This window comes from Anas platyrhynchos, chromosome 1 (assembly GCF_047663525.1).
Source record: "Anas platyrhynchos isolate ZD024472 breed Pekin duck chromosome 1, IASCAAS_PekinDuck_T2T, whole genome shotgun sequence".
Taxonomy (NCBI): domain Eukaryota; kingdom Metazoa; phylum Chordata; class Aves; order Anseriformes; family Anatidae; genus Anas; species Anas platyrhynchos.
Genome location: NC_092587.1, coordinates 65,721,640 through 65,743,762, shown reverse-complemented (window position 1 = coordinate 65,743,762; position 22,123 = coordinate 65,721,640). Strand labels below are relative to the sequence as shown.

Sequence of the window (22,123 nt, the reverse complement as noted above, 5' to 3'; positions counted from 1 at the left end):
GTAGTTACCATGTGCTACGGGATCCATAATTCTGACCTGCTAACTTAAAGTTCCTTTTTTTTTTCCTCTCTCTTTCTTCACCACATTAACAAGGCTAAGGTAATTAGATGACAATTATCTAAGTGTATAAATCTGTACAATCCTTTAAAGGAAGTTTTTTTCAATACACAATTTTATGTGGAAGCAGCGACATTATTCTGAGTCAATACCTGTGGTTCCTAACAAAATCTGGTACTTTTGGTTATACAGCAGTTGCTGAACTGCTTGATGGCAAAAAAAAGTAGTCAAAGTGAAATTTCAGGTCCTCTTCCCCGCAGTCACCAGAGGTGAGCACAACTACAAACCAGGAACCGTAGGCAACTGGGCACATGCAGATGGGTCAAAATCAAAGCCAGGCACATGTTTCTTTGGTCAGTCTGCATCAGATGTCAGTAGGAGAAATACTGAAACAGAATTAAACTGACATTGATGAAAACGTCCACAACAGCCAGCAAAGAACTGTTCCTCTGGGAGAGTGAGTAACTTACAGTCAAAACTCTGACACTTGAAAGTTCCTGAAAACATTGTATTGGGGCAACTCTGATTTTATTGTGCATGTGTCTCAGGACACCCCAATATTGGAATGATTACTTCCAAAGGCTGTTGGAAATACCACGTTTTGGAGTATAAATAGAAGAGGAGCTACCACTTCTGATGTGCAATACTTCCAAGAAGGCATTTAACTGACTGTATGCATTGCCCCTGAATAATTTGCTGGGAGGTTTCATAACTGCCTTTTTTTTTTTTTATCCTATTAAACTCTCACTTTAATACTCTACTAAACAAAAGAGCTTGTTTTAATCTTGATGAATAGGGGAAACAATTGTTCGTTTTGTGTCACTTCCAAAGATGTATTCTGTAGTATCACAGATACTGGAGGGAAATAAGATTCAACCATGGTAAACCTTGCCTGAGATTGCTATAGTTTCAAATGCAATCAGCAGTAAAACACTACAGTACAATTGCCCGATAATACCTGTTTAAATAAATTGTCCAGAAGCTTTATACAGCTGTGATATTATTAAACCAGAAGTAATATTTGATCACTAAAGCTGAAGTGAAGCAAAACACAAAAATAAAGCAATCGGGTAACACAGCAGGCAATTTGGTGTAAGAGTTGGACTCAGTGTTGTACAAACTGATGTGTTTGAGACCTGATGCTCTTAATGCCACTGCAGACCCCAAAGTTTTGTCTCGACACCCTTGCCTTGTCCTTACAATTTGCCAAGAGTGCAGCCGGTTCCCTTTCTAGAGATCACTGAATCAAAAAAGTGAATATTGGGCAGTGATTTGATTTCAATCTTTAGATTTAATACAACAGTCTAATTCAAGACTGAATCCTTCAGAGTTGCAAAATAGCATCTAATTTCTATTTATAGTCTCCCCTATCCCTGCCCCCTGAAAAAAAATAAACAATCCAACATAGCCCTTCCTGATACCACCTAAGGAGCTTAATTCAGTTTGGCAAAACTTTATATTTGCATTGGGAATTTGCACTTAACTTTGGACATCCCAGACAGATTTTTGCATGATGTGTATTGTAGGTCATGTTAAAAGAGCATGCAATGGATTGGAACAAGATTCAGCTGATGCTATCCACATAAACATTGTAAACCACTAATTGCATTTCTTTTTAATGAAGAAAAATGTATAAACAATTTCCATTTGCAAAAATCAGTGATTTCAGCTGGCTGGTATTCTGCAACTGCCTCTTCATCAACCAGCCAAACTGGGTAGCCACTACCTTCTTTATGAATACTGAATAGGGGCATTATATCCTTACAGAAAATGCATATGGGTAAGGAGGACAGGTCTTCTTTTATGCACACAACAAGAATGCCAACAGAAGTGGAGTGTGTTTGTTTTCTACCACTCATGTAAATGTCAAGAAGTAATTTATATCAATGATATAAATGAGACATTTCGTCTCTCGTCAAAACAACCCTTCAGCTGAGGCCAGTTGCACCTGTATAAATGCAAAGTCACGTGTGGTACATAAAGCTTTTCTTTCTGATATTTCAGAGATGTTTATACTCCCTGTGGATCAAGCAGCACCAATGCTGTATGAGGAACACATCTGTTTCCATGTATCCTACTGTCCTGCTCTGCTGCAGACATGTTTCAACACAGAATCATAATTGTTCGCTCTTGACACCCACTTCTGCTAAAGCGACACTTTATATGGCACAAATGGATGTAACACCATCTGTCAGAGCTTCTGCTGTCTCCCCTCCCACAGTTCTTCTTTGCTGAAGTCCTGTTGTTCTTTGCTGAAGACTTTGCACCACCTTTGCTTTTCTGAAGCCAACACAGTCCATTCAGACTATTGCCCATTTTCTAAGAATACCACCATGATATTATGTTTAAAAAAAAATAATCGTAAAAGTAGTCCAGTACAAAAAGTGTAGTAGTAATAGAACTACACAGATGTAGACCATCTTAGTATCCCTGGCACCAGCAAATACCCTGCAAGTGGTTCAACATCTCTTGCCATGTATTTAAACTGATCAAAAACAAAACTGATCAAGGGTGGCCAGACTACTTTGGACGGAATACCATAACACCGCATACTAACCTTGGATTTAAGTAGCAAAGAGGGAATTCAGCTTCTAATAAAAGGCATCACCTCATAACATCCAAGTCACTAGACCACATCTAGCTAGGTCTTATGCCAATAAAAACCTTCACACAGGAGAATGTGCAGCAGATAAACTTGTATTCAATATATTGAGCTTTATTTATTTTTTCTTTCTTTCATTTTAATGTCTCTAAAGTATGTTTAAGGTGTTCTTAAATTCTAATCATGCTTCACAGAAAAAGTTTCCTATTTACTTATCTCCTCCTTTGCAGTCATATGCCAGTCCCATTAAATAGCCCCAGGAGGTAAGAGAAAAAAATTGGGTAAACAGTAGGCCTATGAGTATGCCTCCAGATGAGAGCATAGTTTAGACCTGTGCATCTTGATGTAGGTGTCAGAAATCCTGGTCTGTGCCTCTGACCACTACCACTGATGTTCCACATAACCTGGGCCATTTTTACTTCAGTGAAGGTACCTACAGTATGCACAGTATTATTCAATGTATACAGGTCAGGCTGGACTTTGCAAGCTCTGTTCAGCTAAAGACAGTATCAAAATAGCAATATAATATTGTGCCTAGAATATGCTCTGATTTTTGAGTGGTCCTGTGCAGACCCAGAAGCTGGACCCTATGACTCTTGTGGATCCCTTCGAACTCAGGATATTCTGTGACTCTACTTGTTTTGACTTTTTCAAGGACAGAAACACAGAAAGCAAGCAGGAGAAAACTGGTATGTGTTATAATCAGACAAATTTCTCTCAACAGCATCTAATTTGCTGAGGAGAAAGGTTCATAAAGGACTAAAAAGAAATCTGCTAAGTAACCAGGCCTCTACTTCACACTTACCATGGTGAATCTGGCAGAGCCTTGCAGCTATAAGTCACTTCTGTCTCATGGCACAATGGTATCATACAGGAAACAAGCTGGTACTCTGAGACCAGTTCCATGGGAGCACACTGCTGCATCACCACTGGGAATAACTAGCACGTGTATGAACCCCAGGGATGCTAGCTTCTGCTGTGCTATTTTTGTGGACAATATAATTAGCTTTGGCTCAGATAGTGAACAGCAAGAACCCTGTAACAGACTGAGAAAAAACTTGTAACCACTCTCCACAAGTGTTCCCTTTTAAACAAGCAGATGGGACCATTTAAAACATTTCAAATACTTTACTGCCTTCTCCCTCTCAGTTTTGGCCAATAGGTCAAGCTTAATTATCATTATTCTGCTTTCCTTCGAGATCTTCAGTAAAATAAAAATGAATTAACACTACATAACTCTATAGTCTTAAAGTGCTTTTCCCCCCGGCAGCAGGAGTGCCCCAAGTCAAACTGCAAACCACATTACAATGAATATTTCTGTCGCACACCTGTAAACTTCACCATTTCAAAGGCTGAGCAAAGCAAAAAGCATCTGAAACCAGTGTTTATACTGCTAGGAAATCCTACTAAAATCCAGGGAGCTGTGTTAAAGTCGAACCCTAAAAGATTTCAAAGCTTGCACCAAAGAGGCTGCATACCTTGGTTCCATACAAGCCTGTACCTCAGGTGCTGCTGTGTTGGAGAGAAAGGAGCAGGATCACCAAGACACAAGCAGCAAGAAGCCATGAACACACAGCCTCTTTCCCTGGCCTTTCTCTATTCTTAATCAATGCCTGTCACTTCTTCACCTCAGTTTCCTCATACACAGTGTAAAAATAAAGCTCATCTCAGTTGCAGACTGCTGCTGCAACTTGTAACAACTCTGATGGACTTGAGAAAGTTTTGAAGCTCTTCTCCCTTTTTGAGCCCACAGCTACACTTTCAACAGAGCACAGCAGCCTTCCTAGAGTTTTGCAAGATTCAGCTAAGCTGAATGCAGAGCGAGGAGGACGTACTATTGTGCAATTCAGAAGAGAGGTTTGACTAAAATACATGGTTCTAATTTCTCTGCTTGCTTTGATAGTTTTAAGGCAGAATAGCTGCACATGTGGTGCTTTTGTCTGAGCTGGCTTCACAATAGTCAACACAGCTCCTCTTTTAATTTGATATGGTTGAAATTAAGAAGCATAAATACTGAAGCTGCAGAACAGTCTTACTCTGCCATATGTCCCACCCATCTCATCGAGGAAACACCAGAAATGCAGTCAGAAGGAAACTCGGCCCAGCACTCAGAAAAATTAGATACTTCTCTGGCTCTCTCTGGCAAGCTATCCATTCGTTTCGTTTTGGATTTACACAGGTGCTATTCAAAGCAGAATTTGGCCCTTTTCTCCCAGGTGGCCTGATGCATTTACTGTGATGTCCAGATATGCCCATATATTTTATATGTATGTAAAGAACATTCCCCAAACTAAAACTCTCTCCCAGAGAGTCTCCCTAGGTGTCTGACTGATTTGGGCCTCATTTACTCTCTTGAAAATGAAAAACTGTTCCATTGAAGTCAGTGAGGTAACACTTGTATTAAACTAGCGTGAGATCATGTCAGAGCCATGGTCCATAATAAAACCAGCTGCTGTTAACTCTTCTACAAGTTTCCATTCATTAGACATTTTTTTGCTTGAATTCACATAAGCAATATCCATAGGCCAAGAAACACATTTTAGAATGATAGCTATTTCCCCCTGCTAAAAACTAGAAAGTGCAGCAAAATATCCCAATCCTCACTGAAAAACTACAGCTTATTGTATTTTGTTAATAAACAGAGGTGTTTATGGACAAAACACGTGTGAATATACTTTAGGGAGTCATCCTGCACTGCCTAGAGGAAAGGGACAAGATGACCTAATATGTCTTTCCCAGGTTTTCAGGCTATGCCTATAGCCTCCGGTATTTAATTCTAAAATGGGGAAAAAAACTCGAACGTAAAGATTTAAATTCAACCTCAATGACCTTTAAGCACTGAACCAAAATCGGTGAAACCATTTCTATGCCTGCTAATGCCAACAGTCTTTCCATCAGTGCCTTTCCATTGCTTTGAAGGGTCACAGGAGAGACAGAAATAAAGTGTTCAGATTATAATGTTTTTTCCAGTTCATCAAGCCAGTCTCCAGACTTTCAGGACTGTATAGCTGTATTTTGTCATATAAGTCAGATTCACTGTCTGCCACCGCTTCAATCTGTTCGTTATAGCTAAACATATTTCTTACACAGATAGCAAAGTCCTTTAATTTCTTACTAAGATGAACTGATCTTTATCAGATATCTGGTGCAGAAGATCAAAGTACCTTTATTCCCTCCTCTCTTATTAATATTAGTTTTTCTGTATACCGACTCTAAGGAGTTTGCAACTATTACAGAAGCTAGTGAAGAAAAAAAAAAAAAAAAACATTTTGTAAAATCTATCGGGCTGTTACAGCAAATGGGCCAAGAATTACACTTTTTTGTTGTTGTTTTATAAGCATCTTTACTGACCATGGAAGTCCTTTGTAGGACAATGGACTGAAAACTCTTAAGCCAGTTCACAAGCAGAACCACAGAGAAGGGTATTCTTCTAAAAGAAAACATTTACTTAAATAAAAACTTTTTTTTTTCTTTTTTTTAATCTTGTAAAATGACATCTTTGGAAGCTTTTACTTTTAGTATCTCAACAAGTAAAATGAAAGAGAACTCCCAGTCGTGACCAATGTGATGCAGCAGAGTTGAACAAGAGCTGGTAGGCAGCATGAGGCTGCACAAATACCAAGCTCAGCCACTTGTAGGGCAGGAAAGAAGGGAGGAAAGGACTTCAAAGCACAAATCATTTACCCTGCCTCTTCCAAGAGGAAATCAAAGCAGCCTCACATCTTACATTTGGGTTCAGGAAGACTGAAGATGCTAAAGCTAGAAGAAAAGCTAGAAGTTTCTTCAACCATGCAAGAATACTTACTGCTCTCAATTTGCTTATTATTCAGACACTTTTTCCTAAGGTTCCAGACAGCATTTAAGGAGCAGATACAAGGCTTCTACATATTTCTCCATCCAGGATTTGAACAATGAGGAGGTTAAATATCTAATTATTTTGGTCTCCAAATTGATTCTTCCTGATCCTTTCAATAGGCAGAAAACAGAAGCAGCCACATATATTGCTGTGACTTCAGTGGGCTCTCACAACCTGAAAGTGCTTGTTTTGGCCACATGACAATTCCTGGTGGTCAGATGATGTCACCTCAGAAGTATTGCCATCCAGAAACAAAAAGTAACACCATTTCAAAGTGGGCCTAATTTACTTCCTACTGCTTTTTGATGTAAAATATCTTGTGCCTTCAGGTGAAGCTGAGGGTGCTGGTTTCACTGTCAAAATAATAAATTGAAACAAACCTGACCAAACAAACAAACAAAAAAAACCCTCTTCTCATTAAAGGAAGGTATCAGAAACTATCATAAAGGACCACCAAAAAGAAAGGTCAATTCTCCTTAACACTAGGAAACAGAAGCAGTGATATGTCAAAAAGCCACTGGCAATGAGAAGCCAAACCACCTGAAGGCTGCCAGTCAATACTGAACCTAAACTGCAGGGGTAAACCTGATATCACCCAATAGCTGGTCACTTGCAAGAAAGTCTGCTTTATTGACACTGACAAAAATCCTTATTACCAGTTACTCCTGTTGGAAATTGCAGAGGCCCAGATGTGTGTCAAAATAAGAAGCTGAACTGCACGCCTGTCAGGGCTGTGGTCCATCCTGGTAGGCATGGTAACATTTTGGAGGAGCAGAAGACTGGATTCAAATCCTGCCACCTGTCCGGGGATCACCTAAAATCATCCAAGGAGCCAATTATGATTTTAACCACATCAGTTTAAGTGGCCTCAAAACGAGTAACTGGATGATGTGCAATGATGTGGTCTGGGAGATCAGACTAATCAACCAGCCCTTCTGGGTTTACATCAAAATGACAGTCACTTAAAGAACCCCATCTATAACCTCTAAACCTACCAATATGATATAAACATCGTATTTCTAAGGCACGTGACAAAAAACAGCCTCAGGAAAATGTCCAGCAAGGAGGGAACCCTACATAGCTCCATCACTATGGTCATTTAACTGTTTTTCTCCTTAGGAAATAAAATGCAAATAGACTGACAATTTTCTCCCTGTGATTTTGATGGCAGAGAAAGTACTGAACCCCAAGGAAAATAAACTGAGAAGCAAGAATGTAAACACAACTGTGCTGTAATGACTTCACATCTTAATGTCATCTGCATAGGGTTTCACTGCAGGAACTGATGCGGTGGAAGGAAAATCCCTGACGGGTGTGCACAGCCTTGCTCCCCTGTGCTCTTTCCCATCCAAAGCACACTGGTCCTGCCCTCCCCCAAAACCCATCCCTATTCATGCACACACGTTTCCTATTTGCTTCACTCCCATGGTCCCATTACTGTTTCGGAAATACCAGCATTTAATCATTGCTTTTGTTAAAGTTAGTGTTTTATACCTGGGGTGAGAATAAAATTTTGTCTGCTAACCCCAGGCTGCAGTCATATAAACCAACAACAGATACACTGAAGACAGAGGAGCTACATTTATTTATACTGGTAGAGGAAATGTCTTTTTTCTTGTTTGGGTTGTATAGGGGGAAGGAGAGGAAATAGGCTGCTGTGTCTGGTTTTATGGACTGAGGGTTAAGTAGCAAAACAAACTGACTGCCATTTACATAGATCTAAATAAAGGAACAAAAAAATAGTCACAGAGCATTTTAATAACACACAGTGGAGAAAACTGAAAACAAAATGCAAGCAAAAGTTGCTGCTTTTCCCTTTTATTGTCCCAAACCCTTGCTATTTGCTTGCATACTGTGTCCAGTGAATAAGCCTTTTACTATTGTGGCTGAAGTGAATGAAGCTCTGGCCTTCCCCATTTACAGCAAGGCCTTTTAATCACCAGGGAGCAAACGAGCAGTGGAATTTTACTGGCTTGCTGGTTTTGCAGTGCCCTCTCTTGTATGAAATATCAATTCCCAATGAATGCTTGTTACTGCAATCCTGACCCAATTTCCTGCTGCTAGTGGCCTTCAGGGGATGTATAGAAAGCAAAACAAAAAGGGCTGGTTTATGATACCAAGCAGCCCTCTGAATTCTGAGTAACTCTAGGAAATCAAACAGATTTATACTGCAATAGCTGAGATCAGACATTATATACATATTTTTTTATTTTTTTTTTTTTAAATATGGTTTACCTCACCATACAGCTGCTGACAGCACAGTTAGATTCAGGCCAACCAATGCCCAGGTTAAAACTTCTCCCTCATTTTCACTGGTACAGTGACAGCAGACCTCAGACAATTCAATTCATATGGTAAATTACTGGCGGTAGCAGGAGGGAAACCTTCAGCAGGCCTGCTTTTGTCAGTGTAATATACATTAGCCTAAGAAATGCTTAGCTTTGTCATGTGGATTGCCTAAACACTCTTATTCGTATTTACAGCAATTAAAATGCTGCACTTCAGTCTTTATAATCCAGTTTCGTTTGAAGTGGCAAAATAACAGCTGTGGCGTATCATACATGTGGATGAAGGCCCTGTTTCCATAGCAGGGTGTGGCTGTGCATATAGGGCCATGCTGTTCCCAAAGCCCTGCCAAGCAGCAAACCCTCTCCTGCCCTCAGGCCGCAGGGTTGCAGCACACCACAGCCCTCTGTGCAGGATGCTGACCTCTGCCAGAGGCATCCTGCAGCTCCCACACCAGAGGGGATCAGCTCTGCAGGTAAATGGGAGCTGACCAAATTTCCCCACATCTGAGAGCTAACCCAGCTCGCTTCCATTTCCACAGTTTGTATCCAAGCCTGAAGAATTTCTATCTCAAACCTATGAGGCTTTAACTAGACAGGAATGAAGCCAAATCCTTCCCCTGGCTTTTGAAACTGCTAAGAGAAAGCAGGTTATCACCAGGTCATTATTTAAGGGCAAAATGAAGATGCAGACAGAAAATCCTTAGCTTTTGCTCCATCTGCAGCTGATCCCAGAGGACCGAGCAGAAATTGTTCATGATACAAGTGCTGGTATTAGATGGTGATGACCCGGGCTATCAGACAAGCACTGCTAGGTCCTCTGGAACAGAGAGGAATTAAATGAGGTCCTGCCTGAGCTTCTGGGATCAGAGAGAGGTTTTACTAGGGTGAACACTGTGACTCAGGAAAAAAAACGGGGACAGGAGGAGGACCATTTCAGCAGTAGAGAGCTTGCTGTCAAAGAAAAGAATGAAGTGGGAAAAGGCTAGTAACATGCCCTGTGGCAGTCACAGACAGACAAGGGAACATCAAAGCCCTGCAAATAAGAAACAAACGAGGGCCTGATCACAGGCTCCTCCACATGGGCAAAGCTCCCTTTGAAGCCGACTTGCGCTGGTCCCAGGGCTTGGCCCCTGCAGCAGCACCGCAGCCAGCGGCCGCCGGGCCCCACAGCAGGAGGTGAATTGAGCTTCCAACACATCATGCGCCTTGCAATGGGGCACGAATGCCAGTTGTCCCTCACCCCGAGGTACTCAGCTTCTAGAAGTGCACCCAGAGGTTGCCGTGCCCCTTGGGTGTCCGCGCACTTGGAGGAAGAAGTGTGGAGGGTGCCCACATGGCATCCTGCTGTGGCTAGCAACAGCTGCCCTTTTCTTATCAGCTGGCATACAGAGTTGCTCTTCTGAATGCACCCGAAACCAGAGCATTTACAGCAAAACTTTATCTCCATTAATCTATTTATAACCCTTCTATGAGCTAAATTCCAAAGATTTTTTTTCCCATTTAAGGACATAAACCAGAAAATGTGCAAACGGGTGGGTTCCACTTTGCTTCACACCCTCCACAGCAAGTCCCAAGGGAAATGCTCGTTATTTGTATTCTGTACACAAGAGGGTGTGGAAAACATGTAATGATGTTTCCATTGCCTGAAATCTTTTCCTAATATTTTCCCCACTGCAGCCTGGCCTGGCCCCAGGAGTTACAATTTGAAATGCTCCCGTCAACAAGAAAGCAGACAAGCAGATAAGCTTTGCCAGCTTGGTCGGTAGTCTCTCTTCCACTCTTGTAACAGTGTGGCAGGGCTGGAGGTAAAAGCTGTCATCCTGCAGTTTTGGTACCCACACAACAGCTTCACAGAAGGATGCTCCCTTAGGTGCAGCAAGTGCAGTTAAATCTGCAAGCACCCGAGAAATCCCATCCAGGCGTTTCAGCTGAGAGTCACCGTGCTTAGCCTGCCCTGTTTTCCACCTCACTCACTGCACTTCTGGGTTTTTATGCCCACAATCTAGAAAAAAAAAAACAGCTAAATTCTAGTGGAATATACAACTGTGCAAACAAAACAAAACGTGTATGTTCTTGCCAGAAAATAAATCAAAAATAAGGTTTCTCAATCAATCAAAACAGAAATCAATCAAAAATAAGGCCAGTACTTAAACTTGGCATTTCGAGATTACAAACTCTTTAGGAGCACTAATGAATTGAGCCTCAGTAGCTGCATGGGCTAAATACAAAATGGCATGGATTATTCTGCACTTGAAGACACAGAAAAAGACACAGCCATTAAATGACTCACCAGGTATTTATGACCACAGGAAAAAAAAAAAAATCAAAGGAGAAACGACTGCAGTGGTTTAAGATCTGGCCTTCTTTTTCCTTTCTCTCTTCCCCCCACTTTCTCAGCTATTTGCTACTACGAGTCAGCAGAACAGACCCTGGGAGCACTTCACCCTGGCTTCAACACAAACCCCATAAACACTCCTATAGTCAGGATTTTCTGATCAGGAGGTGCCAACTAGTGATGCCTGGGGAGAAGGGACATAGTAGAGCCTGTACTGCTATTGCTGCCAGCCAAGCTGCCAGCCCCACACCATTTATCAGCACTAAACACAGTTCCAAAGGGGAAAAAAAAAAATAAGCAGCAGTTTCCTAATTGGATGTAAACCATGCAGCTAACATACCAGGGCTAGCAGCTAATTGACAGTGTTGCATGCCCTAATGTTTCTAGTTAATCTAATCCATTTCAAGAAAAGTAGGAGCAAGCTCCCCGGGGGCGGGAGGGATCCCAAATTATAATGTACAGAACATCTTTCCATACAGGGCTAGCTAAACTTTAAAAGAGCTTTAGGAAAAGCAAAGAGAAATTCTTACACAGTTCAACTGTCCTATGACCTCAGTGTTTCATCCCAAAAGGTCAAACCTAATCTGATCTTCAAATGCCTTTGAGTCAAATTTCAGCTTCAGCAAAATCCTTGACAAACCATTTGGAGACATGCAACAGCTACAGCTTCCCAGAAGACACCAGCACCCAAGGAGAAAGCACTAGCATGTAGGTGACTTGTTCCCAGTACAGTTGTGCCCAAAATCCATTCTCACCAGGCTTAAGGCCATGCAGGAGCTCTGAACAGAAACAAGCTGTCCTTTGCACCTGAATATTTCTGAAGGTGCGCACTCAAGTAAGGAAGCAGTTTTCCTGTTACAAGCTGCCAGGGGGTAGTTACTAACAGGAGACAATTTTTAAAGAATGAAAACCTGCTTTGAAGGTAGACTCCCACTCTTCACAGTCACAGGCCTGTCTGCCTCAGGCTTTGTACACCTGGAGCCCAATCCTGCAAACGCCCCATAACACTCCCCTCAAAGGCAATGAAAGGTTCGCAGGATTGCACTTCACGTTCTGCTGGGTTACCTTTTTTGGTGCTTTCTTGGACACCCAGGAGAGACCAGGCAAGCCCTGCAGATGGACAGCTAATGCTGCTGTCTGGCCCTCTCTTTCTTATGCATATATGGTTGCCTGTTCCTCTTCGTTCACATGCAGTGATCAATGTACCAAGCTGCCCCCTTAGTGGATAGGAGTTACTATCTCCACTGATCTCTGATAGAAATTAGAACACGAGCACCCAATGGAACAGTTTTACGTGAGCAACTACCAAGAAATCAGAGTATTTTAGGCAGCTCCAGGGCATTCAAATCCTATTTGTCCTGCAGGAAGGAAGGAAGGGAGCAGAGGTTCACTTCTCTGCAATGGAACAGATTCCCTTGGGAAGCAAAATCTCTCCAGGGCATGTGGCATTTTAAGCCTTCCTGAGCGCAAGGAGGTTGGGTTTTTTTGTTTGTTTGTTTTTATTATTATTATTATTACTGTTTTTTACCTGTGACAACACAGATTAACACTCACCCCAGTTGGACACAAAAAGCCAAACCAGTGTCAGCATTACCAGAAGAATATGAGTTGTACTGCTCCCTGCCACCTGTGCAAGCCACCCAAAGCCAGGAAAACCAGTCACATCAGACAAGAGATGCTCCAACATACATCATTCGGGGTGGGGGTAACTTTGCACAGAGTTAGATTTTGGTTTTTGTTCAAACACATCAAACCCAGAGCCCTCCACCGTGCTACTGTGTTGCAGTGCCTGGTTTTGCAGGGATCAGCTACACAGGCTGCACCTCTCTGGTTGCACACATGGAAGGGCAAACCCTGGAAGACTTTCAGCCAGGCTCTTGATAGACCGTCACAGAATATCTCTTCATATGACAGAAGCAACCTCCCAGCATGCAGCCAGCAAAAAGAGCTTTGCCCTACCTTTCTAGTCTCACCACCTGGAACTGGCCGCGCAGATCCCTAACCATGTATTGGTACAGATGGATGCTGACCAGCGGGCCTCCCTGCCATGCATGGCCCTGTGAATGAGACTTCAAGGAATAAGACATCTTCCCATCTTAATACACTTTAATTTTCCCTCTACTGGTAGCCAGGGGAACTCAGAAGCCCTCTGTCCTTTCAAATTGCTTGCTTTCCAGCGACACTATTGCATCGTCTATCAGTGCTGCACAAGAAATAAAAGCAGAAGGGAAGTTACCTCATTCTCAGGCTGCTCTGTGTCAGAATACTGCTGTGAGCATCTGAAGTAGCAAATGCAGAAAATCTCTTGTTCTCCTAATACACACTCATTGTCAAAGTGTATTCAGACTACACAGGGCTCTCCTCACATCAGCTCCTGCATCCGTTACTGATGGTATTGATTTCACCAAGACTAATCCTGTGAATGAAGGCTGTGGAATTGATCCCCTTGCCATTGCATGCTGCAACAAAGAGGAGTTTTCAGGAAATACAAATTATTGTTTTTTTTTTTTCTCCTGTTCATGATTTAGATAATATGTTAACATGCAGTTGGTGGTGGTGGGGTTTTTTGTTTGTTTGTTATATCAGCAAGGACACCTGCCTATCAGAAACCCTCCCCCCAAAAGGCAGACTTGTTACCTTCTTTGAGTATCTTGAAACACTTCACCTTAAAGGCAACTTAATTAAGCAAATGGACTACTCGCTTCCTTGAAACATCACCCCCTTTGTAATTTAGGTCAAAACAGTCCATCTGGTTTTGTGTATGTAGTTTTAGGATCCCATTCCATCTCTCAATGGCAGAAGGAAAAAGTATGAGATTTGTCTGCAGATGTGTACCCTCACACAGCAACCTAGTGCTACATTTAAAGCAACTGAGAAAGAATGGGAATGCATGCAGGGTTTCAGGGTTCTGTGACAGCAAATCATACAAGCACAATCATTCACTATATGGTATCTAAAATAGACAAATTATAATACACAGTTTTCACAACAGAAATACTGCCTCCTTATTTTCTTTGAGCTGCTGCCAAGGAGAGAATGGGTTATTTTCACAAATTGTTCTGCTATATGCCTCTTAGCAAGAAAAGCGCTTTCAGCTAGGCAAAATTGCATAAATACTGCACAATGAAAATAAATATTCCACAAGAAGTCTTTCAGAAGAGTTATCTTGCCCATTTCTCCAAGCAACACATAATATGACATATGAGAATAATCAATTCTAGCACTGTAGGTCTGGTCAGAGGTTGTTTGTTCGGTCAATGTGCATCTCTCCCAAGTCTCCCTCTGCAGCTAACTTCATCCCTCCTTTCATTTTCCCATCTCTTTCCCCAAGAAACTCCCTGCTACACAGAATATCGTGCTAGCAGCAGCCAGCCTTGCACAATGCTTTCAAGCTGCCCGAGCATGTCAAAGGAGCTGGAAAGGAGAGCCTGCACGCCGGCTCTGCGGAGCAGCGCTCTGACTGACACGAGCACAGAGCGATACTTTTAAGAGCTCCGGTCCCACCCAAGTGCATTTTTTTCTCCCCCTTTTAACAGGAAAGACAACTTCACAAGAAACTTTCTGGCAATATGCGGCTGTGCATGCTGAAGGCTGAAAACAAAAACGGATGCTGTCTATTGTCAACAAAATTTCTATGAAAGGCTGCCATGGCAGACATCTGCAGCAGCAAGCATCAGATCACTTACATTAACCAGAGCTTTACTGTATCTGTATCAGTTACACCACGAGACTGCCTTTGCAGCCGTGCTGCCCCGAAAGCCCAGGTACTATGTTGCAAAATAAAAAGCAATTCAGCTGTTACCATGCCAAAGACCTTTTTATTGCAATGCTTTTATATATTTATATACATATATATAAAGAAAAGTTAAAGGGAGGGCAGACAGGTTATTGCCCCACGCACAGTGGGACCGGCACACGGAGCCGGCACCGACCTGCCCCACAGCCACAGCCTTGCCCCCACAGCTCCACGTACAGGTGGGTCCACCAGGGTGGGCGAGCTCGCAGCCCTCCGTCTGCCCCAGCCCTCCAAGGACAGCGGGAAAGGGGGGGGCAATGGGGAGAGGAAAAAGAGCATCCGACGCCGTCAGACCATTTCCACTGCTCATTATATTTTGCATGCTGCTTAATCTCTAGGCACGATGCAAACGCAGTCAGACCGGCTCGCTCCCAAACAAACACGTATCATAAGCCCTTACCTCTGCGGTGCAAAGTTTTCAACTAGTAGGAAGGAAATGAATAACTGGCTGCTTGGGCAGGAGCGCAGCAAGAAAGGCACACCAGCAGCCTCACACACAGCCCTATTCAATAAAACTGCAGCCTTTCCTTGGCCCCTCCCAAAAGTCAATGCTAAGTGAATACATATCCCTTATGTTTACAATTGGCAGGCAGCGGTATGCATTGTCCTCAATTTATTCTAATAGGCAGCCAATGACTACGCACAAGCCAAGGTGGGTTCAGCCTGCCTGCAGAGATGCCTGTCATTCCCTAGGCATGCTCAGGAAGCCACTCATCAGAAAACCAAGACCTAAAAAGCTCCGAAAATTCATGCAAGCTGCCAAAACTGTCTTGCTACATGCCCTTTTTTGGTTATCCTTAGCAGGGCCTCTGAAAGTAAATCCTCTGTCAGGAACAATCATAAGAAATGTTAATCTTGGAGAAAGAGGCTGTCTTGTTGAACACAAACGGAGCTTAAAAAAGGAAATACACTGAATGGAAAGGGACACAGTAAACATATTTACTTTTTGCACCAGAAGAAAAAAAAAATCAAATAAATAATTTCACTACAGCCAAACTTCTTTGTATTTTTATAACGAGCACCACATGTAAAAGGGAACACAGAAATGCTCCGCTGTCTAAGCTTGATTCTGCAGAAAGAGAGACACCAGTGGGAAAGGCACATGAAAGATGAGTTGGCAGGCTCCGCAGCCTGTTTCCATTTCAAATAGCGCAACAGAAGTCACATATAGAATATCCATGTTCTGAAAAGTAACTTTAAAAGGGATTCAAAACTTTGACAGCGACCCTTAGCAAGTCAGGGCAGTTGGATGAAGAGGTTTCTTTTCTAGGCGTACAGCTATATTTATGTATACATTAAAACAGGTTCATTTACTGCGAGAATACAGCCATACCTCTACATATTCTGACAATACTTTTCACTGTCTTTCACTACTATGGATAGAGTAAGCATAGATTTATTTTTATCTTTTTTTTTTTTTTAGGGATCACACAGTATTGATAACTTTCCAAATTATGCAGACAGCTTGAAATGAAAGAACAGATGTAGTCTGATACTGGAAACAAATGAGCTACATAAATTAAGAGAGTGCAAAAAGAAATCCGAAATTATTGCAGTGCACAGACCCTAACACATGTACCAGCCACTGAGTAAAGCTGAAAGAGAACTGCTGACTGCTCCAGAGGACAGGATCAGGATTCCAGACCAGGGATATTCTGCAGATTCATATTTGACAATAATATACACAAAACCAGTTAGGGGGAAAATATGTGTAAGATGACTTCGCAGCTGAGTGGTCTAAACTATTTTAATGCCTTTCTGGGTCTTTTTTTCTGGTCACTGAGCCCCATGGATTTAGTCACATGTGTAATGCAAGAAAGATTCAGTCCACAGACAGTAAACTAATCTTTACAACATGAGAAAAATATATCTTTAAAGAGCTAAAGCTATGCAGAATTACACCAAGCAACCCCAATTTTCTAGTGCTATTTTATATTTTACAACTTTATTAGATGAAGTAAAGAAAGAATCATAATAATTGTATGTTTTCAGAAGGCACATTAGAAAAAAAAAAAAAAAAAAAACACTTTGGAAACTGTCAAATCCTAGATACCTCCCATGATATGACTGTGATGGTTTAAAATATTAACACTAATATATACAACATATATAATTATATAGTTTAATTTGCAGGATTTACTAGTTTGTTTACTAAACAACCCAAATCATTGGTCTCTGTCATGCTATTAACAACAGAAATTATTAGCTTAAGTATCAATGACCAATTCAAAAGAGGTAGTGGTACTGCCTAGAAATAAATAACAAATCCACACTAGATCCTGCTGTTTCCCAGGTATTCAAAATGCAACACATCCAAAAATCCATGCCAAAGAATAGACAGCTATTAGGAATGCTGCTGAGCAGGGCAGAAAACTGAATGCTAGAAGTACCCCAAAGTTCTCGTTCCTGCAGTCCATCACCTCCTGCAGTCTCCGTGCCCACTACAATAGGGAGTTAGTAAGTGTAAACCACTTATGGCTGAAAGCCATTAAAAAATGTGTTTTGAAAGAGACTTGGCATGCGTTTTGATGCTCCCTTGTCAAAGTATCTCAAATTTTGTATTCTAGGTCACTTTTCCATTAAAGTTCTGCAAAAAGACCAATTTTGCTTTGGGGAAGTTATATCACAAAAAGTAAAGTTTGCATCCTTCTTGCTGAGATTAATTTCACCTAGAGAGACTTGAAACTTCCATGCCAGTGAACTCACACAGATACCATAATCCTCCTGGAGGTATTTCTGAAAACACAAGTCATCAAGAATGCTGAGTTAAATTTCTAGTGGATGTTCCTTTGCATCCTATGACTAAGAGCAACCTGCAGATGCCGGCTCTCAATATTATAATATGCTTAAAGTCCCAGTAGAAGGAAATTAGGGAACTACCATGGCAGTCCTTGCCCTCATCACCAAGGCTGCCACTCTAGCCACAGCTTTGTACCCCCTCTGCTTTGACCCTGGCAGTCAAACTCTGTGTCATAGTACAAGGCTGAAAACCTTTTTGGGGTTGAATAACCCATTTCCTGATTTATGACTGCAGATATAAGACAGAAAAACTAGTACATGCAGAATTTAGGCCTTAAAACAGACACAATTTTAATATCAATACCTTATAACAGTGAGTAAAGGTCCTGCAATGCTCATTGCTAAGCTCTGGAGCTTGATAACTCGGGGCAAGGGTAGGACTGCTTGTGATAAGAGCCAAAGCATTCGTGTGCGCCAGACTGTCAGAGCATTCCTGGAAGCCAAGCGTGTGATCACTCCCTCAGAAGAACCATGTTAGAAATACCTGGAAATCTCTGTCGAGACTGTGGCTCTCTAAGGTTTATCAATTTTTCCTATGAAATTTACAGTCTAAAGTTGAGGTAAGTCTGTGGTCTAGAAAGTGCACTATAAATCATCCCATGGGAGGCAGGTCTCATTGCTGCATGCAGCCATGCTGAAGAACTTGTGTTTTGGTGCTGCAAAGCCCTCAGGGCTCCACAGGCAGTGGTGGCCAAGTGAACCACTCAGATTATTGCTGCACCAGTCCTCCAAGTGTCCTCTTCCCAAAGCAGCTGTGAGGACAGAGCTTGTGCTCCCTGCCTGGGAAGTGTGTCTGGGGTATTTGCGGAGGGAAAACTTTTTGCTTTTCAACATGAAGTCACTTCTGGTTTGGAGTTTAGTGATATTTTTTATTTTTATTTTTTCATTTGACTTGGCATACATGACCATTACTGACTAGCAATGAGTCTCAAACCACCCATGTCACTGGCAGCATCCTCAGCTGCCTTTTTGGACTCCAGAAACAAAAAGGAAATACGTTGCCACCCTTGCGCATTCCCACAATACAGCAAGATGCATATGGAGCATCAAATATGCCATGGAGAAGACCATTCTTCAGTCTGTTCCCAGCCCACTTGCCCATTATCTCATATCCCTAAAATCTAGTTTTGATGGTCACCACAGCTAACAGTGGATCAAACTGACCTTGTCCTCAAAGCACAAAGACAGAAATCATTAGGAAGGAGCTTGCATACTGCAGCTATCCCAGATGCTCAGTGTTTAGCTTGGGAGAGCAGGGCTCTGCTTAGGAGGAAAGCAGTAACGAGATCTGTGCTAGGAGTAACCAACCCAACTTCCTAGCACAGGTGGACACAAACAGGCAGACTCCTCTGGCCCCCAGAAGGGCACAAATGTCCTACAAGTTTGGTCATCACTAGGAGCAGTTGAGATGGACACGATGGTCACTGCTGTCTGTGCCCTGGTCAACACAGTAAAATAGACAGGGCTACCCTCTCCAGCAGACCTTGCTTTCTTTCCCTCCCCTGGTACAAGAGAGCAGTGGTCAGGAAACGTGCCGTGCATCCCAGGCCAGCTCACACCTCCTTTCTCACTCCAGCCTAGGGTGGAGAGCAGGGCTCAGCTCTTTGCCCTTTTCTCACAACCCCTCATAACACAGAGCATAGTGTGGGCTCCCCTGGCCCCAGCAGATGAATTCAAAACAAGGCTGTGGCTGTGCTGTTTCCACAGCTCATCTGAAATCAGCCTAATCTTATATACAGAGGATAGAGCCCAGATGGCAGTGCTCACAGCTGTGTCTGACATGAAGGTGAGTAAGCTTAGATTTGTGAGCAAGCCACCCAGCTGGCAGGTCTGTCTGGGGGACTGCTTCAAAGTGCACGAGGGAGAAGCCCACACACCATGAGCGGATTTGGTCATCCTTATGATTACCTCCTGGGGACAGACAAGCTTCTTCTATGTTAGAGAGGCAGAGGTAACATTTTAGGAAAATGTTACACATGCTGATTCAGGTAGTATCTTTTGGCCTGGAACAGTGCAATCCATAGGACTTCAAAGCCATGAGTGCATTCAAAGTGGGTGTAAAAGCTACCACAAAAGAGAGCAGAGGAATACGAGTGTCTCTTCAAATGCAGGGCTATGTGCAATACAACATCAGTCAGCCAGAAATAAAAGTTAGTGCTGTTCAGACACAGTTGTAAGGACTGTAGTATGTGGATAAAAGAGGGATGTTTCACATCCTTTCAGAGACTACGGTCTCTGTAGTGGTCTTTTGTATCCCTTGGAAGAGACAGATCCCTCCAAAGACTATTCACATCATGAATGTTAGCAGATCCAGAAGAGCTCCACTGATAAGTAGAAAACTCAAGGCATCAGCCCCCACCCCCCCAGCCAAAATGCCACAAATCCCCCACGAGCAGCAGGGACTGTGTTCTCTTTCCTTACTGAAAGGCATTACAGGTCTTCTGGGTCCTAACAAAGCAACACACGAAAAGGCCGTAGGTTCCTGTTTGAGGTGAAGGAATCAAGAAGCATGTCAGTCATCAGTCCATGTCATGATAACCAACCAAGGAATGCAGGGCAGAAGACAGTACCACTTTCACCTTGCATAAACGTGTTGAGAAAGAAGAGACACCCCCCCACACCCCTCCATATGGCAAGAGTCTCACCCAGCACCCTGAGAGTAGGGATCAGTCCAAAGTTTTGAGAGCACATCTTCTCCTTGGGTTACAAAAATAAAATAAAATAAAATAAAATAACAGTAAGCATATAATTGTGTGTCATTCCCATCCATTTTGATGTGGAGCATCTGCCCATTTGTGCTCGGTGTTGTATTCTATTTCTCTTGGTTTAGCCAAGCATAGCATATTTATATACTAAAAAAGAATAATTAAAACAAAAAAGGCATCCCAAACCTTCTGGAAAGCAACATTTTACCCACAGTAAGAAGAATTAATCATGGATTCAGTGACTTTACCTTATTAAAAAACAAAATAAGCAGCATAGTAGCCCATGTTCCAAAGAAAATTGAATACCTGCACATTTCCAATAAGAAAATAAGCCTAGCTACAAGTACACAGTGCCCCCCAAAGAACAGACACTTCACAGCACATTTACTTATGAGTAGAAAGGAGAAAAAAAAAAAAAAAGAAGAAAAAAAAAAAAAGAAAAAAAGGGGGGGGTTCTGGATTGCTTTGGGAAGTAGGACATTTATACACTTTTTCTGCAGGCTAACATATGGTAAGAGAACTCTGCCCTCAGGGACACCTCCTTTCCTGAAGGGCATGCCCACTTCTCTCACACAAACTATGAACAACAGATGTGTATCTTTTTCCCCAAACACCCCTGTTTTCCACTGCCAGACATGAAAAATTATGTGTAATTGAATTAGCAGCATTCAGAAAAATTGTGAGCATTCTCAAACTATCTTGATTTGAGAAAAATCAGTGCATCTGCTCAAAAACAATTGCACTGTATACACTCCTCCTTTGTAAAATTGGCTTTATTTTGAGTATTGTTTTCCAGGCAGAAAGGATGGTGCCATCATTTACTTTTGCAACCAAGCTACCAATTGCACAGCTGCTGGTACAGGCATTTTGAGGGTGAGGCATAGTCCTTGGCCTTGGTTCTCCTCTCGCCTAGACTAGGGTAAACCAAGTGTCAGCCTAATAAAATCAATATTCTCTGACGTATCCCATTGTTACAGCAATGTGAGAACCAGGCCCTTTGTGCTCTGATGCTAATAAACTATTCAGCTTCAGCAGTTTAGTTCAGGCAATGAGCAAAGGTTAGGTCTCGGTCATTAACTTGGACTCAAATGAAAAACAACGTTAGTAGGCAAGCTTCATTTTAGTTCTATGCATGTCCATGTTTGCAAACAGCACTACTGATCTTCTCCCATGTCTCCTGTGCAGCTCTGGATGCTATAACAGAGTTCAGCACTTTCAGCTATTTCTCCACAGCCACATGCCTAGGGATGGCAAGCCAGGGTAGAGAGCAAGGCACCTCAGGCAGCTGTAGGCAATGTTTACCCAAAAAAGACTCTGCTTCTCTACTGCTGCGGGCTTCGGTTACGAGCTGGGAGAAACAAGAACAATAGCGAGGAAGGAATATTGCTCCCTTTTCATAGATAGAAACCAAGGTACAGAAGGGATCCATGTAAATCCAGCTTAGGTCCATGAAGGCATGCAGACATTCGGCTCTTATTTATGCACTTCATTAAGTTCCCCATCATTTGAGCACTTCAGTCCACGTGGATCCGGGTCTCAGCGACACACAATACCATCACACTGGCAGTGTCTGGCAGAGCCAAGAAGGAGCCCAGAAGTTCTTCTCGGTCCAGAGTCAAGAGACCTCCTAGTGAAAGGCTTGCTGTGCCAGGCAGCTCACATGAGACTGCCAGCTAGCAGCTTCA

At 42.4% G+C, this 22,123-nt stretch overlaps 1 protein-coding gene across 15 annotated transcripts in view; it reads right to left on the bottom strand.

The window, feature by feature from the left end:
- The window catches only part of CALD1 (caldesmon 1), a 247,356-nt gene that overhangs the window by 176,544 nt on the left and 48,689 nt on the right, over positions 1 to 22,123 (bottom strand). For 3 of the 15 annotated variants that reach the window (XM_038178222.2, XM_005017093.6, XM_013097137.5), the window contains exon 1: positions 15,335 to 15,542. The exons of 1 other annotated variant lie outside the window; for it this stretch is intronic. The gene's annotated coding sequence lies outside the window, so the exon portion shown is untranslated. Of the gene's footprint in view, positions 1 to 15,334; positions 15,639 to 22,123 lie in introns of those variants that run through there. 11 more of the 15 variants (XM_072040346.1, XM_072040352.1, XM_013097139.5 and 8 more) reach the window with 7 other exon arrangements.